This window comes from Hoplias malabaricus, chromosome 7 (genome assembly GCF_029633855.1).
Source record: "Hoplias malabaricus isolate fHopMal1 chromosome 7, fHopMal1.hap1, whole genome shotgun sequence".
NCBI lineage: Eukaryota > Metazoa > Chordata > Actinopteri > Characiformes > Erythrinidae > Hoplias > Hoplias malabaricus.
Window position 1 is genome coordinate 31,754,735 of NC_089806.1, and position 17,492 is coordinate 31,772,226.

Genomic DNA, 17,492 nt, shown 5'->3' on the forward strand with positions numbered 1-17,492 from the left:
TAGCGTGAAATCACAGTAGCAACTCTCAATATCTAAGGGTTATCACTTGGATCACTTGGATGCTAAACTTCGCTCACCCGCATTCACTCCCTTTCATATAAATAGATGGCAGCAGAAAAGTGTGCCAGAGCAAAACAGCGCCGTAGCTCCCCGTCTCGCGACAAGAAAGAGTTCTAATAGTGTCAAATCGTGAAAACAGACCAGACGGATTAGAAAAAGTAAACACACTGAAACGACTGCCAGAAACACTCAGATAGATCACTTTCATCACCCTGCTGAGAGGCAGCGGCTAAGGCTGAGGCCCTGGTATTGTTGGTTTTTTTTTTTTTTTTACCCTGCTTTTTTGTTTTGCTGTCACTGAACTAACATCTCTGTTTTGGCGTGGTATCCTGTCGCGCGAATGCCTTGACAGTCCTGTGTTTCTGCAACAAAACAGCCCATCAGGAAACAAATACATTGTCAAGCACCTTCCTACTCCTTTTAAGAAGCCTTCCTCGGCTGGTGGGCCCCTTAAAAAGCGTCGTGTTATTTTGACACGTGTCAAGACAGTGGGCTTTTTCACTAATGTTACTTTTTTTTTCCCTTTACCTAACCAGGGAGGAGTGGGGATCAATGCGCCGAAGCAGATAGCTCAAGCTTTGAAGCTGATGCTTGCACTTGTCAGAGTCTCTGACTGGGAACAGGGCTTGCTGAAAAAGCCTGAGTGCTGTGATCAAGGGACGTCATCTCAAAGCCAGAGGAGGGTCCATCCTCCCCTTCCCCTGCAGTGATGTTCATTGGACTGGAATGTGGCTTACGGTCCATGCAAGAACCCTTACAACTGGATCCAAAAGCTTCTGCACACATGCTTAAAGGGAGCATCTACAAATATGAGGAAGTGCAGTTCTCTCTGGTTTGGATATGATCAGAAGCTCCACCTCTTAAGGGGGAATGGTATGTTTAAAAAAAAAAAAACATTGTTTGTACAATTGAATTTGAAGACATTTCCACCTTAAGTAATTTGAAACATCACAAATAACACCAATCCTGCAGGAATAGAGCAATATCCTCATAGAGCAGGCAAACAGAGCTGAGAGCTAGCAAATGGGAAGGAAACATCCTCAGAATTGAATAAAAAGTGCTTTTGTCTTTATGAGACATTTTAGCTTTTACTTTAGGGATAGCTAAAAGTTGGGAGTTTTTTTAAACTCTTGATGGATGTAGCCTGGAGAGGTGATTTCAACTGATGGAATCCTTCCATTCATAGAAAGTTAGAGTAATATCAACTGGGTTCTGTCAGGGATTTACTGACTTTGCCTGCCCATGTGTGTTTCATGAGCCACCTCTGAAACCAAACCCATAAGCAGGGATACGCCAATATTCGAAAAGTGGGGCAATATGGATATGTGGACTTTTTTTGTTTTTGTGAGTTTTAGTCATTTTTTTAATCTACCAATTTAATACAGAAATATTTATAAACATCTGATACTACATCTACCTGGATTACACAATTACAAAAAATGTACTTAAAAATTATGTTCAAATCAAATTAATAAATATTAGCACAGTGCCTAGTCACATACACATTCTGCATTTCAATTAACACAGGTACATAAGTAAATAAAATATTGTCAAAACCTAAACATCTGTCTGATGCACCTATTTTATTGAATAAATAATCATATGGCAATACCCTATAAATCTTGTTGTATATCCCTAATAACAATCTGAACTCTTTGGAACCAAGCATGTCACTGGAGATCTGTTCTGAATCTTTGATGGTAGCCCCTTAAACCTGCTCTAACTTGCTGCCAGATGAGTACCAGCACATGTGCACATCCTGGCCAGAGTATAACGCAGCCAATCACTCTATAAAGGATGCATGTTGCTAATTTTATTGTTGGATGCACCTTAACTTTTGCTCCTTGTAAGTTCAAATAAAGCCCAGCTATCTTGAAAGATTCTTGACAAGACTTTGATACATAAAGCCTCCAAGCACGTGTAGTCATCTTCCTAGTTTCATATTCAGTGAGAACTATGAGTTTTAATATGTGTGCCATAATTAAACCTTACCTACCATTAATCGTAGTTGTAAATTGGAGCAGGGTCAAAGATTAGGCAGGCCATTCTTCACCAGACACCGTGTAGGGATGGCACTTTTAATAAAAACATTCCCAAGCAGTCTATTGAGCATTCCAAAGCAGACTTTCTTTTTCCTTCCACAGCAGAGAGGAACAACTTAATTGTAATGGCCTTCGCAATGTGTTTCTCTCTGTTAATTAGATGTAGCTAACACCTCTTAAAAGCTTCATAATAATCCAACTCCAATACATCTGGGCAAGGATCACTAAGACACTACAGTCTCTGATCATCCTGCTAATTGCTAAATGTTAGCAGGAAACCATATGCTGAAGGTTCTACCTGGGAAACATGACTATATTGAAATTTCCCTTTGGAAATATCCGTAGCAATAGCCTAAACCACAAGTAACTCTTTATTTCAATCACAAAAATTAGTCATTCATCTCAATTGGATAATTTAAGAGACTGTGGAAACAGAGACAATATGACACATAGATTTGTGGGAAAATGTCTCAACCTAGGCTTCAAATTATGTGTACAAATATGTTTAAAAGCATTTTTGTGTAACGTATAAATGTAATTCAAAATTCAATAATTGACTGGCGCCCCCTCCAGGGTGTATTCCCCGCCTTGTGCCCAATGATTCCAGGTAGGCTCTGGACCCACCGCGACCCTGAATTGGATAAGCGGTTACAGATAATGAATGAATGAATGAATGAATAAATGAATTACAAACAAAAGTAACTATATAATGACAAAAGAAAGAAAGTATGTTTGAATTTTGGATTACAGTTAGACGTTACACACAGAGAAAATAAAAACTGTACACCTAATATATAGCAAGTAGCACCTGCTAGAAGAGTGTTTAGCTCCCTGCTAATACAAAAACAAAGAGTCTTTCGGAAAGACACCTAATATTATATTAGCTACATCCATAGCAGGAATAGACTCGAAACAATGCTAGTCAATTCCACTAATGTAAAATAGGTAAAGCTTTCCTTTAAAAAAAATGTTTAAATCTTTGTTGGAATTTGTTAAATATATGAACTTTTTAGGTGCAGCAGGGAGTGTCACAGTCACACAGCTCTAGGGACCTGGAGGTTGTGGGTTCAAGTCCCACTCTGGGTGACTGTCTGTGGGGAGTCTGGTGTGTTCTTCCCCTGTCCATGTGGGTTTCCTCCGGGTGCTCCGGTTTCCTCCCACGGTCAAAAAACACACGGTAGGTGGATTGGCGACTCAAAAGTGTCCATGGGTGTGTGTGAGTGTGTATTGGCCTGTGAAGGACTGGCGCCTCCAGGGTGTGTTCCTGCCTTGTGTCCAGTGATTCGAATAGGCTCCAGACCCACCGCAACCCTGAACTAGATAAGGAGTTACAGACAATAAGTGAACGAATGAATGAATGAATGAATAACCAAATTTTTGTAAGATAACTTCAAAATCATCTGAAGAGAATACTCCCAAATCCCAATGTTTCATGACGCTTTGATACTTGGCACTTACTCAAAAGTTATTTTTTACACTTGACCAGTAAAATTACTGATAATAACATCATTTTGTCCATGACAATTTGTGTCTCATATGCCCACTTGTTCACTTAGTGTGCTGACTTAATGAGAGTTAATATCTGAGAGCCCCTCATGGCCATCTCTTCAGGCACAGAGGCTGGGTGCTAATTAATCGCAAGCTTCCCTCACGATTGCAGGGAGGCTGGAGTGTCATCGGTTGATAATTTGTGTCAACAGAGGCGTGCAGTCCAGCTCCCACATCGTTGGGCTCACAGCTTAATTTGACGCTAACCAGCGTGAAGGACAGCTCCTGAGAACCAGCACTGGGTCTGCTAATGATGGGAGAGTCCTCGTTAATGACCTGGGAGAGCTAGCTAAGCTCTCCATTCACAGCAGACCTCTCAGCAGGAAGGCAAAGGGGTGGCCTACCTCCTCTCTGACCTTCTCCTTGGGCCAGACCTGGAAATATCTTCATTAACAGTGAGCATGTGGCAAAGAAAATATTCAGATGTATAAAGTGGCTGGTGTAGGGTAATGCAATGGGAAGCAGAGGTGATTTAGCAGATAAAGCAAGAAATAATAGTAAGGAGGCAAAACAGGTGGCTTGTGGCTAATAGGTGTTTTCTTGCTTCAAAATACCACATGCTTTATTGGTATTACAACAGAAGTAATCTAATATTGCTTTACATTATCTACATTAGGGGCAGCACGGTGGCACAGCGGGTGGTTTAGCTGAATGAATGAATGATTGTATGCTATTGGGTCAAAATCAAAGAATACCACTTTGTGTAATTAACCTCCAGGTAAAAATGTTATGGACAAGTAACATTGTAACAAAAAAAAAAAACATAAAACAAAACAAAACAAAAAAACCTATATCTAACCATAAATCCCACAAAATCATACAATATAAAGTTTGATATCAAATCAAGTTTTTTTCACAGGGAGCAGTTACCAAATTCCTCACAGACAGGGGACTGAACCAAGGACAATAAAATCCTGGAGATCTTTACACACCTGTTCGTCACTTTATAATATCTTCCATTCTTCCTGTCTTACAATCACTGACAGCAATGTAACTAAATTTGGGGAAGAGAAAAAAAAAAATACTTTGGTGCAGAATATTCCTGCAGATTTCGATACAAAACTATTAACAAGACTCCTTTTAGACAATACTTACTAAAGTTCTATATATGTAATTTTCTGTCATTGAAAAATAAATAGCTTTTTCTAAGTCCCATTGTGAACTAGACAATGACAGGTTGGTTTCTGATTTAACAGTTTTAACCACTGTGGAGGGAGGTTGGGCGGGGAGACTATTTTATTTTCAGTGTGTAAGGGTACAAGTACAATCTGCAATGACAATAAAGCATTCATTCATTCATAAAGCATTCATTGGTTCATTCATTCAAAATAGTAGTAATAATTTTATATTTTATTTTAATAATAAAAACATCTATCTCCATTTTTGTTGATTTTTAGTTTGCTACATCATTTGAACACAGAACCTTTCTTTCACGTCTTGTGAAAAATTCATGATGTGTGAACCAATAAAAATGCTCCAAAATTACTTGGAATAAAATCTTTTTACATTGACTTCCATTGAAAGTTAAGAAGGTTTATTCCTTCTCCTGAAAAGTTTTGAGAGATGCATGTTTTTAATTAGAAATCAAATGATATGAAATTGCCATTCCAATCTCATATCTCGTTTACAGAGATATGATTACACTGCTGTGCTATTATAGCCTCTTTCCTCTGCCCTCTGTTTCACTGCTGGGGTGAAAGCGCGCTGCTTTGAGCAGCTCCTCAGAAGCCGGAGCGCTGCGTGGGCCGAGTGCAGGAGTGTGAGCGGCTGCTCCGTTTCACTCTCTTGCCGCAGCTGCTCCGCCGCCAGCAGCACACCACCACCACCACCACCACCCACCCTCCACTACAGTTCCACCATCCTACTGCCACCAGCCTTCACCACCACACTTCACCACCTGTTCTAACGCCCAAAAAGAGCAAGAGAGACGACGAGAGGTTCTTTAAGATCCTCTCCAGATCAGCATGCTCAATGTCAAGTGTCAGCTAGAGACGTATAAAAACCCCCACCACTGTAAAATGGAGGAACTGTGCTCTCTGGAATGAGTTGGGGTGGATAATGAACCAGAGTTAATCATCCAACATCAATCAGTGCCTTACTTCACTCATGCTGTCATGGCTGAATATCATCAAAGTCTCACAGAAATGTTCCAGCCTTTCCAGAAGAGTACAGGCTGTTACTGCAGCAAAGACTACGATGAATACGATGTTGACTACGATGATCAATGAGCAGGTGTCCTCAACCTTTTGGCCAGTGTTTCTTCATATATTCTCCTATAGAAACCAAAAGTGGGTCTATATGGCATCGCTGATGATGGGTAGTGTGATGAGGTTCAATGAAAAATGAAGCTCAAGCAACAAAATTACACCTGCAGGAACTCAGAGAAACCTTTAGCCATTTTTTTTTTGGGGGGGGGGATTAAAAAAGTCAAATGTGGCATATGCTTATAAATTTTGAATAAAAATGACATTTGTAATTTTAATAATCTGAAACATTTAACATAAAGTGACAAATGTGGGAAAGTATACGAATTAATATTTAGAAACAATATCAGTTTGATCCTGTTACCTTCCAACATGTTTAGTCAGATACATTTGAACAGGCATTTACCAGATGCAGATTAAGTATCTTTGGTGCTGAATAAGGTAAGGGATTAGGCTGAAGAGGGGTAAGATGAGCATCTCTTTGTTCACCCTTGAAAATCCATTGTAACAAGAATGGCTTAGGAGATGGCACTACAGGAGAAAGTCCTGTAGAGCATGAAGGATTAGACATCACTGCAATGGAGGTGGCAAGCAGCCACAACCATGTTCTGAGAGCAAACTTGCTGAGAATGCTCAGGCAACATCCCCTCACATGCAAAAGTTAATGCCTGATATGATCATGGCTTCTCCAGCTGCATATGTGTAGGACAATATAGTGGACACCATTAATATTCAAAAGGTTGGAAGCTTGATTCCCTATTTAGGCATGAATGCCAAATTTACAACAATAAAAATACTTTTTTTTTTTTTGGGAGAACTTTCTTCAGTTTGATACACACCTCATACCCTTCCCCCCACCCCATACCTCCCCTTGTGCTAGGTTACAGCTGGGCACTTCGACAGACCTTTTGCCGGAGTGTCATTTGCATGCTTCAGAGAGGAGGAAATGAAAGGCACCGACACCCATGGGAGAAAACAGCCAGGGCAGTTCCTGGTCGGTATGCTCTGCCTCTCCTCCATTCTTGCCCTCTGCTCACTGCTTTCCATGTACTTTGACTAGGGACACACACCGCTCGCTAAAGTCCTGCGCTACAGGAAGCAGCAGCTCCAATGGCCTACTCCCAGACTCTGTGCTATTCAAATTCAAATGCAGCTGTTATCAAGAGACTGGCACACTCAGAGAAGTGGACAAAACTACAGATGGAACAAGAGTAGGTTTGTGATGGCTGCTCATAAAGAGAGGCCTGTGGATAATTTTTCAAATGTTGCCTTCACTTATGGCAAAAGCACTGCATGGTAACTATACTACCTGGTAACTATAATACCTGGTATCTGCTTCATTTTCCACTACCACAGCTAGTAGCTGATGAGTTCTCAAAACAACACAAACAACAACAGTCTCTAACAGGAACAGCAGGCTTTGGAACCAAACCAATTGTGCTGGTGACATTAAATGTTGTTTACTCATTGTGTATACCTTTTTTTTGTTTGTTTGTTTGTTTTTTGTGGGACTGAACACAGCTGGCAAAACAAATAGCCCTTTTGGCCAATCCGCACTTTGCAAGGTTTACATGACATGTTGGAACCAAAAGGCACTCAGTACTCAGGCACCAGATTTGCCTTGGAAAAGTAATAAAGGCGAGTAGATTTGAGTAGAGCAAACTCCAATATTATGTAATATTTCAAACACCAATTAATTAATTACATAATTAATTAATTAGCAAACCAAGATATGCACTTTAAGTCTTAAAGCTTGTAGATACATATTTGTTAAATCAGCTGCATTGGAGACACAGATGTTCAGTTGTAAACACATGAAATGAAATCTATCTTTGATATGCGCTGGACTTTCAAGTGTAGTTTCAAAAGTCTACACTTGTTTTGTTCTCACCTAGTAAGTCTACATTTCTAACCACATTTAAGCTAGCATTTTTGATGGTTGTCCCCAGATATTCCTGTTATGAGATCATGAGAAGTGTCTTCCTGCTATAACACCCACTCTTCAGCTGAGAAATGGCTTGTGAATTCATCAGCTAATTAGTTGGAATTATTTGTGTTAGAGCAGGAAATTTTCCTTATTATCCTTATCCTCATCGGCCAGTCTGCCCAACTTGGTAGAACAGGCAATAACAGAGTGTCTGTTTTTAATTATATATCAATATTAAAACAATATACATAAGAATATCATGTATATTGTCATTGTGAAATAAACTTTCAAAGGCAGCATGTTTCATTTGAGTCATTCCCCATTTGAAGTGAGATTTCATTGCGATATATTTTAAAAATGTTTTTTAATGTATTCATCCCAGCAAAACAACCATAAAATGTTTATTAACAACTCAAGTCATCAAATAGGCAACATGGAGAGCTACATTTCAAACAGATTTGGATATATTTGAATATAAAACGGAAAGTTTTGGTGTCATTAATTTATTGAAATTTCAATGTGAGTGAATGTAATATGATTTTTTAAAATAAAAAGACAGCATAACTACTCTTTATGAAGAGTGCATATGTGTGGCACTACTGGCTGTTATTTGAAAAATATGTATGGTGTAAAAGTCATACAAGAACAGGACAATATCTGCTTGAATGTGGTGAGACATTGGACTTTTAAGCCTAGCTAACATTTCAAAAATGCATTAGATATTAAATTGGGCATAATCAAACAACATAAAATGACATACTTTTCAGGTTGATTCAACTAACAAATAAAAGAAGACTTTTGCTAGAGACTAGCTTGTGTCCCTCAGCTAGAAATAGACAACGAGGACGTTTTGAACAGAAACCTCTGTAAACAAATAAATGCAGTTGCCCTGTGGCAATATAATATTCTAAATATTCTGAATCAATACAGCTGAATCAATAGACAAGACAAGAGGAGAGGGAGGGGGATATCACTGTCCCAAATCTACAGCACATCTGTTTTGTGGTCCCAGAGGACCCAGTGTTGACAGCTCGGTTTGGTCCACCATTTTCCAAGATGATGTTTCTATGCATCCATAACCACACTGCTGTTTATCCTAAACTTTCCTCTTTCTTTTTCTCACTCTCTCTCTTTCTCCCAATCTTTCCCTCTCTCTGTCCTCTCAGCTCCACTAGCACAGCTCCACTCTCCATCTGATTCCGTCAAGGACAAAGCACACTTCCGAGAGGGTTCCCATAGTAACAGAATATGTGTTGCTACTTTAGGCGGGTTTTGTGCACTGTCTTCACAAAAGACTGACAAGAGAGCTGACCAATAACACACAAAGGCCCTCCCCCTGCAGCCAATCACAGGGGAGTGTCCATCCGCTCCTGCTTCCTTGGACAGGAATTAGAGCACAGTCCCTATTAACACCCAAAAGTCAGTGCTATAACATAAGGATCGTATTAGCTGATAGGGATCTTTTCTCAGTCATAAGAAACCTATATATAAATGATATAGAAATGATCCCTATCAGCTAATACGATTCTTATGTTATAGCATATTAATACAAATATATGTTGCTATTGGGACAGGCAAATAATAACCAGAAGTGCCACATATATGCACTCTTTATAAAGACTAGTTATACTGTCTTTTGATTTAAATATTACTATAGAAAACACTGGGTGCCTAATTTAAAAAAGAAATCTAATCTTAAAGCAACAGTAAAGAGAAAACTTACAGGTATCTTTTATTTATTCTGGTTTAGACAAAATACTAGTAATGCTCACAATGAATTAATTTAATTTTTGATAATACAGCATACAAGGGCGGCACGGGGCGGCAGGTAGTGTCGCAGTCACACAGCTCCAGGGACTTGGAGGTTGTGGGTTCGATTCCTGCTCCGGGTGACTGTCTGTGAGGAGTTGGTGTGTTCTCCCTGTGTCCGTGTGGGTTTCCTCCGGGTGCTCTGGTTTCCTCCCACAGTCCAAAAACACACGTTGGTAGGTGGATTGGCGACTCAAAAGTGCCCGTAGGTGTGAGCGTGTGAGTGAATGTGTGTGTGTCTGTGTTGCCCTGTGAAGGACTGGCGCCCCCTCCAGGGTGTATTCCCGCCTTGCGCCCAATGATTCCAGCTAGGCTCTGGACCCACTGGGAACCTGCATTGGATAAGCGGTTACAGATAATGAATGAATGAATGAATAATACAGCATACAACAATAATACCTGAAGATTTCTAAAATTGCTAACAGACATTTGCATACTGGCAATGGTGACAAGGACCATTTTAACAAAGCTAACACCTGCTAATTACTGCTCCGTTTATCTTCCTTCAAAGGACACTTCATATTAAAAGTTTAAATAGGAAGATATGAGGAGCATTTAAACATACTGAACAATTTCAGACTCAATTCTACATGGTCAGAAAAATTGTTTTTTTTTTGCAGTTTACAAACGATCACCTTTTCTTCTGAAGAACAGAATGTAATGTACTTTTAAGGAACACCACTGGACTTTGAAAACACTGCTGTACATTTGCACTGCTTGTAACTTTAGTGACAATAATGTATCTTCACATTACCATTACATTAAATTACTCTTGTTGGCATTTCTGGTTGACGACCAGTTGTTAAATATCCAAACAAGTGGTATGGGTTATGCAGCAATATACAACACTTCTGCCTGTTTCCTTCTTACGAGAATGGTGTACACATACAGATACATACACAAACACTATAGCATTCCAGGTACAACTGAGACACAGCACATCCTTCTCAGGAGGTCTGTGACTATCGTGCTGGCAGTTCTGACCTTTCGGCCCTGGCTGGAAGATGCCAGAACTGACAGCGTCTTGTTCGCGTGATGAGCATCAGGCAGAATAAAATGTGACACTTCAATACACACTCATCCATACACACACACACACACACAAACACACAAGGACATCACAGTGAACACAATCATTAGCTGAACATCCTCTTCTGCATAAGCTGTAATCCTTTCCTCTGCAAACCGTACGACTTATTTAATGTTTATGCTAATAACTAGAACAAAATATACTTCCCCACAAGCCTTAAGCCAAATCTACTGATGCAATTACAACTGCAAGCCGTCAAAATAATGTTCCAAAGGTTAAATCCTATGCAAACTGTCTTTAGAAGTTGTCTAAAGTTCAAGTCAATCTGTTCTGTTCTGTATGCTAGGCATACAGTTAGCAAATATGCTACTGCAACATGTCAAATTGCCACAGAACATTTAACATTGTTACTCATCCTCCAAAAAAAATCATTTGTATTTCAAATTGCTCATTTCAGGCTGCTTTCCTTTTCTCTTCGCATACTCAGAGTTACAGAATATTTACTGCTGTTAGTACAGGGTTTTGTTGGAAAGTTTAAAGCTTTTAAAGGCCAAGGAGACCATGTAAATGGTACTATTCTGTATACATAGGAATTAGAGGTGTAACATTATACAGAATTAGTAAAGAAAATTCAACGTTTTGTGTCTGTGGTTAATATATTTATGTTTGCATTTTTAGGTTTCCAAAAAACTTTAATAATTGCATTGTCTGTAACCGCTTATTCAGTTCAGGGTCGCGGTTGTTCCGGAGCCTACCGGATTCACTGGGAGCAAGGCAGGAACACACCCAGGGGAGGGTGCCAGTCCTCCAAAGGGCAACACACATTCACTCACACCTACAGACACTTTTGAGTCACCAATCCACCTACCAACATGTGTTCTTGGACCGTGGGACGAAACCAGAGCACCTGGAGGAAACTGGAGCAAACCCACGCGGACACGGGGAAAACACACCAAACTTTTCACAGACAGTCACCAAGGATCCTGGAGCTGTGTGACTGCGACACTACGCCGCCCACAAATTAAAATATATAAAAAATTAAAACCTCACAATGAACCTACAATGTTAGCCCTACTAACACGCTAGCTAAAATGCTAGCCATTCAATATAATATTCTTCAATATAATTAGGTATAAAAAATTTTATTTTATTCTTACATCTCTAATGCTAATGGACCTCTTATACACAACATAGTCATTTTCATGTTTGAGTAGTCTCACAGCTTTAGACAGTTCATTTTTAATTAAATTTCAAGTGTTTTTCTTTTTAATTTCACATACATACAAAATCAAACATAGTCTGCCACAGTGAACCAATTTTTCCATTCCATAACTGTCATATATTTCATCCTAAAGTGCAGCAGGTCATGGCATACTGCATAAATCTGTCTCAATAACCCGCTGTCCTTCAACAGAAAGTGATTTTCTATAGGTAGCAACACATAGCAGGGATGGCTTGGAAGCCGTGGTGTTATGACAAAGTCAAATTGACCACAGTACAACTGCCCTGCTCCCAGAGAATCTACTGGATGGCCTCCAACCTGGAGATGCCTGACACCCTGTTCTCCCCAGGGTAAATACACACAAGGGCAAACACATGGAGAAGGCAGCTCTCCACCTCATCTGACCCTTGTACACTTGCTCTTCCACTAACTGAGGGCATAGTGTGCATTGCTCCAATTAGCACACAGTACAATATCCCGAGGGCTCCTCTACTACAATCATGTCATCATCAATCAATCGAGACTAACGGCACATCTAAGCATCTCCAACCAATACTACAAGATTTCATTTTACAGATTGGATCATTCGTCGTGCTACACTTACACTGACGTGGTGGTGTGTTAGTGTGTGTTGTGCTGGTATAAGAGGAACAGACACAGTAGTGCTACTGGAGTTTTTTTCCCCTGGTCTCCAGGACTGCATTGAAAAATGCAGCTATGACATCAAAAAAACAACAGAGACTACAGGGGGAAAAAAAAACCCTCTGCCCTAGGAGCCCCACAGGAGGCCATAAATGTGAGCTTTTATATCATCTGTAGAGCAATGTTAAGATCCTTGATCTCTCAATTACATTTCCAAGAGCTCGAGAGGCAAATGTTTGCCGACAGTCAACACTGGAGATACGACAATATGAGGAGCTTTACTGAGTAAACACAAGAGCAAAATGGAAAAGCTCAAATCGTTTGTTTGTTCCTCCACCTTTGTGAGGCCTGTGATAATATCACTCATTTTATTTTTTTCTAGGCAGGGCCAAACTTAGCCACCCACGCTCCTCTGCCACTGTCACATAGCAGTTATGATCCCATTTATTACCATAGCTCACAGATACACACATTATTTTAGCCATTACATTACCACACATTCATAAACACACTGAATATGATTAATAAGATGGCATAAATACAATACTGTACAAATGTCTGGACAAGTCATTCATTATTTTGGTGATATTTCTGAAGAGACGAGACCTTAGATATCATTGCACATTTATCACATGTATAGATAGATAGATAAGTGAGATCAGGACCAAATTGGAGTTCAAAAACATTCATTAAAATATCTAGAGAAAACGGGACTCCGAACAACCATGCAAGAGCCATGGGAGACCTGTAGACCAGCAAAACTCTTTTTTGAATAAACCTATAGCTTTAATCTTTAAGAAATCTCCTAGATATCAAATCAGGTGCTTCTATATGTTCCACTGTAAGAAGACAATTGAGCACTTTGGGAAATGATATAAACAAGATAATTTGCAAATCAAACACAAAGTTGCTGACATTGTCAGACCAAGATCTCATTCATTGTCTGAAACAGCTTATCCAGTACGCGGTGGGACCAGAGCCTACCCAGAATCACTGGGCACAAGGCGGGAACACTCACTGGAGGGGGTGCCAGTCCTTCACAGGGGAACCCAGATCTCATTCATTCATTATCTGTAACCACTTATCCAGTTCAGGGTCGCGGTGGGTCGTTAGCCTACCCAGAATCACTGGGCACAAGGCAGGAACACACCCTGGAGGGGGCGCCAGCCCTTCACAGGGTAATGCACTAACATTCACTCACACAGTTACACGTACGGACACTTGAGTCACCAATCCAGCCACCAATGAGCGTTTTTGGACCATGGGAGCACCTGGAAGAAGCCCACGCGGACACAAAGAGAACACACCAAACTCCTCGCGGACAGTCACCCGGAGCAGGACACCCTGGAGCTGTGTAACTGCAACCCCACCCAGATCTCAGCATTATCTAAATATGTTAGATAATGAAGTAAATGTTGCAACTAAATACTATAACTGAAATTTGGAGTCTGAAACAGATTTCCTTAAAGGTGATATATTATACCCCTTTTTAAAAAAGCAAACACAGTGCTTTGGACACAATGCCACTACAATCAACCATGACAGCATAATCCGCACCCTATCTAAATAGTCCTTTTGAGAAAGGCTAGTGTGAGCGCCTGTTCCTTTAAATGATAATGAGCCACTGTACAATCCAACCATCCAGCATGCAGCAACCCATTTTACACCATTTGTGGTTTTTACAAGCGTTTGCGCTCTCACATAAATGTGATTGGTGATTGGTGATACTCAGACAAGGGGTTGTACAATAACAAGTCTCCACACTTGATATTGGAAGCGGAGTAAAGTCAGAATTCAGAAGCTTGATGAATCCCACGTTTTCTGACTTAAGCACAATATGATTTGTCACTATTATGTCCTCTTTTAAAGACTGATCGATGACTCTCCTGAATAGAATGGAAGCTTTTATAAAGGCAAATATTACTCATGTGAAATACTGAAAAAATGACATCATGGTGTGTTGTCAAAAAATCTGTGGAATTTTATTTAGTTATGCAAATAAATTATATCTAAACACCTTATAAATATAAATAACGTATACCTAATGGCAATTTAAGCTGGAAATGAAAGTAGAATGAAGCATAAAGGTGACTAGTCTTTGCACAATACCTTTACTGTAGTCCCTGATACAGTAAATTGTAGATGATTATCTCTAGTAAGGATATACTGTCCCTAAAGTGAACAAAAACAAACAGATATAAGCACACTCACTGAGATAAAGAGAGTAAAACACTTTCTTTTTTTTTTTTGTAGTGAAGAGTCGCTCGTGGCTGTGTGTACAGGGCCACACTTAGCCTCAGGGCCTGATAGCTATCAGTGTTTTTGCATGTCTATTTCTGTATGTGGCTTATTCAAAGAGCTGTGGCCCAGGCTGAGAGCGGCTTTTCCTGCACTGCCCCGAAACCATCAGTCATTTGCAGAGAGAGAGAGGCAGAGAAAGAGAGAGAGAGGGGTACAAGCCACAAAAACATAGAGCTTAACATGAGGCCCAGTGACCTACACCTATACCAAAGAACACTGTAGCTCCAGAATGACAAGTTCTACACAAAAACAGCTGCATAATAAAGGGCACACACAAATGTTTTGTTTCAATGCTTTCATTCATTCCTTTCCGTTCATTGCTCTCATTCTCTCAGAACCTCTTGCAAATATGAAAATCACCAGCGACGCTAACCACTGCGTTCATTCAAATGGCAGCAGGAAGTACTTCCCTTGACTCAGCCTGTTACCATGGTATTCATCATTCTCATTACGAATAATTACGCCAACCCCGTTATCCGGTCATGAATAATTCACTTCCATTACCAACTGCAATTCAACAAAAGCATCTGTGTAATGAGCCTCCATAATATGCAGCGGTGGACAAACTACACAAATCCAGCACTCAAGCGGAAATAGAGACATCAGGAAAATATAAGTGCTCTATTTCTCTTTATCTTTCGGTTAAAATAAAAATACCTACAAAACATACATGAGTAAAGAAACTAAAGTACAGTGTTTTCTAATTAACAAAAAATTCTCCTATTGTGTTTGAAGTTGAGAAAATTAGAGCCTTACCTAAACCCTATTGCAAATCCTGTCAGTTTTCTGGTATAAAAACAAGGCCTTGGCTTTCATTCTGAAAGCTTGTCAGACCTGCTCAGCCCTACAGTTGCTAAGCAACAATTGGACATTCGTTATCTAGGGGAGGGGCCTTGAGAAATGCGCACTAAGGTTGTTTTTTTATATTATTCCGTTTTCACATTTGTCCCTGAATGCTTGGGTCGGCACCAAGACCAATTTCTGGGCTTGTTGGGGCTGATATTGCTGGTTTGCTTCCACACACAAGAACTGCATCCGAGCCATGGCCCAGTTGTGCAATTCCATATGTCATTGCTCCATGTGTAGTTTTGCAAAATGGTAGGAACAAGCTTTATCTGTTTGATTCAATCCATGCAGTACATTAACTCACTCCACAAAGGCTCCAGTCCTATGAAGAAATGTGTTTTTTTTTTAGGAATGAGAATTAATGGAGTCAGAACAATCTTGTTACAAAATAAACTAATCCCACAGCTCTACAAATGGCCCTGGGAGCGGATTGCTTCCACAGCAGTAGTGAACCGCGATAAAGTCCACGAGAAGAAGACACCAGACTGATTCAAACAGACTAGAGGTCAGTGCACTGGACAGCACCTGGGCTCAAATAAGGCTTGCACACTTGACCAAATGTATGGAACCAGCTCAGAAACTGACCCAGGTCCAGAAAACATCTCTAGTTTGAAATTGCCCTTCACATAAATACAATCGTATCAAAAACTAAAAATACAGTTTACAGACACATGTTCATAAAGGATTTCTTCTGAAATCAAGGGGATAAAATATAATTTGTTCTTCTTTACATCAGTAACAATTTCAACTTTGTTCAAGGGCATTCAAATAAGAGCTGTCTGCAAGCCTTTGCACATATTGTCACTGCCGAAAGAAAAACATGTATTTCCATTTTTATTTACTATATAATTTCAACACAGCTGTCCTTCACATTGTGTGAAAATTTCATGATAAATGGCAAGGCCGTATGAGTGAGTTTGATATTGGGGGAGGGGGGGGGGGTTGCATGATTGCTGTGTCAAAGCCCACCTCGTACCCAAAATATTAGATAGCTATAAGCTGATTCCTACGTAAATAAGGCAGTAAAATACTGCATTTTTAATGATGTGGAAAAGCATTTGATTAACATTAACGTTACAGAGTGAGGCCATGTCCCAAACAGCATACTATGGAACTTTACACTATTATTATTACACTACAGAAAGCTCGGCTTTTAGCTTATGTTAACGGTAACTAAAGCTTAAATACTCCTCTGTTACCCTAACAGTTATATACAAGCCGCTTTCATTACTGTAATTAGCCGTAAAAAAATTTTTTTGTTGTGCTCTTGTTACTTACCTCAAGCCCAGAGCTGATAAACACTAACTTTATAACCAGAATCTGAATCGGAGGCCAGCGAAGCTGATGATTGGAGCAGCTCTATATTTTAACAGGCGCCTTAACGAAGGCTGAAAGAAGGCACACCTTGTTTTACTCGCTGCCAAAACGCGTTAATCTTGGTGGTGCATTTTCAAAATAAAAGTTTCCAGAAAAAGCATATTTTTTTTCTCTCCGTGGAATGAATGAATGAATGAATGAATTTATTTATTTATTTATGAATCAGCTGTTTCCAATCTTTTTTACATTGAATTCCATTGAAATTTAAGTCGTTTATTTTTACCTTCTCTTATGTATGTTTTTCTTTGGACTGCAATGATATAATGTCTTTTACAAATAAAAATACTTAGGTACATTCACTGTCCACCACTGATCCAATATAACTGTAAAGTGACTGCATATATTTGCCCATGTATAGGTACAGTGCTAACTTGCCAAAGTATCCATTCCCTGAAAAAAATGCCTGAAGCTCTCGTTGGTATATTAAGCTCAGAAAACCAAGGATGAATGCCATTATTCCTGTTACTTCACCTGTGAGCCAGAG

General features: G+C 39.7%; 1 protein-coding gene across 2 annotated transcripts in view; it reads right to left on the reverse strand.

The window, feature by feature from the left end:
* The window catches only part of hivep2a (HIVEP zinc finger 2a), a 125,303-nt gene that overhangs the window by 101,009 nt on the left and 6,802 nt on the right, over positions 1–17,492 (reverse strand). The gene's annotated exons all lie outside the window — the stretch shown is intronic.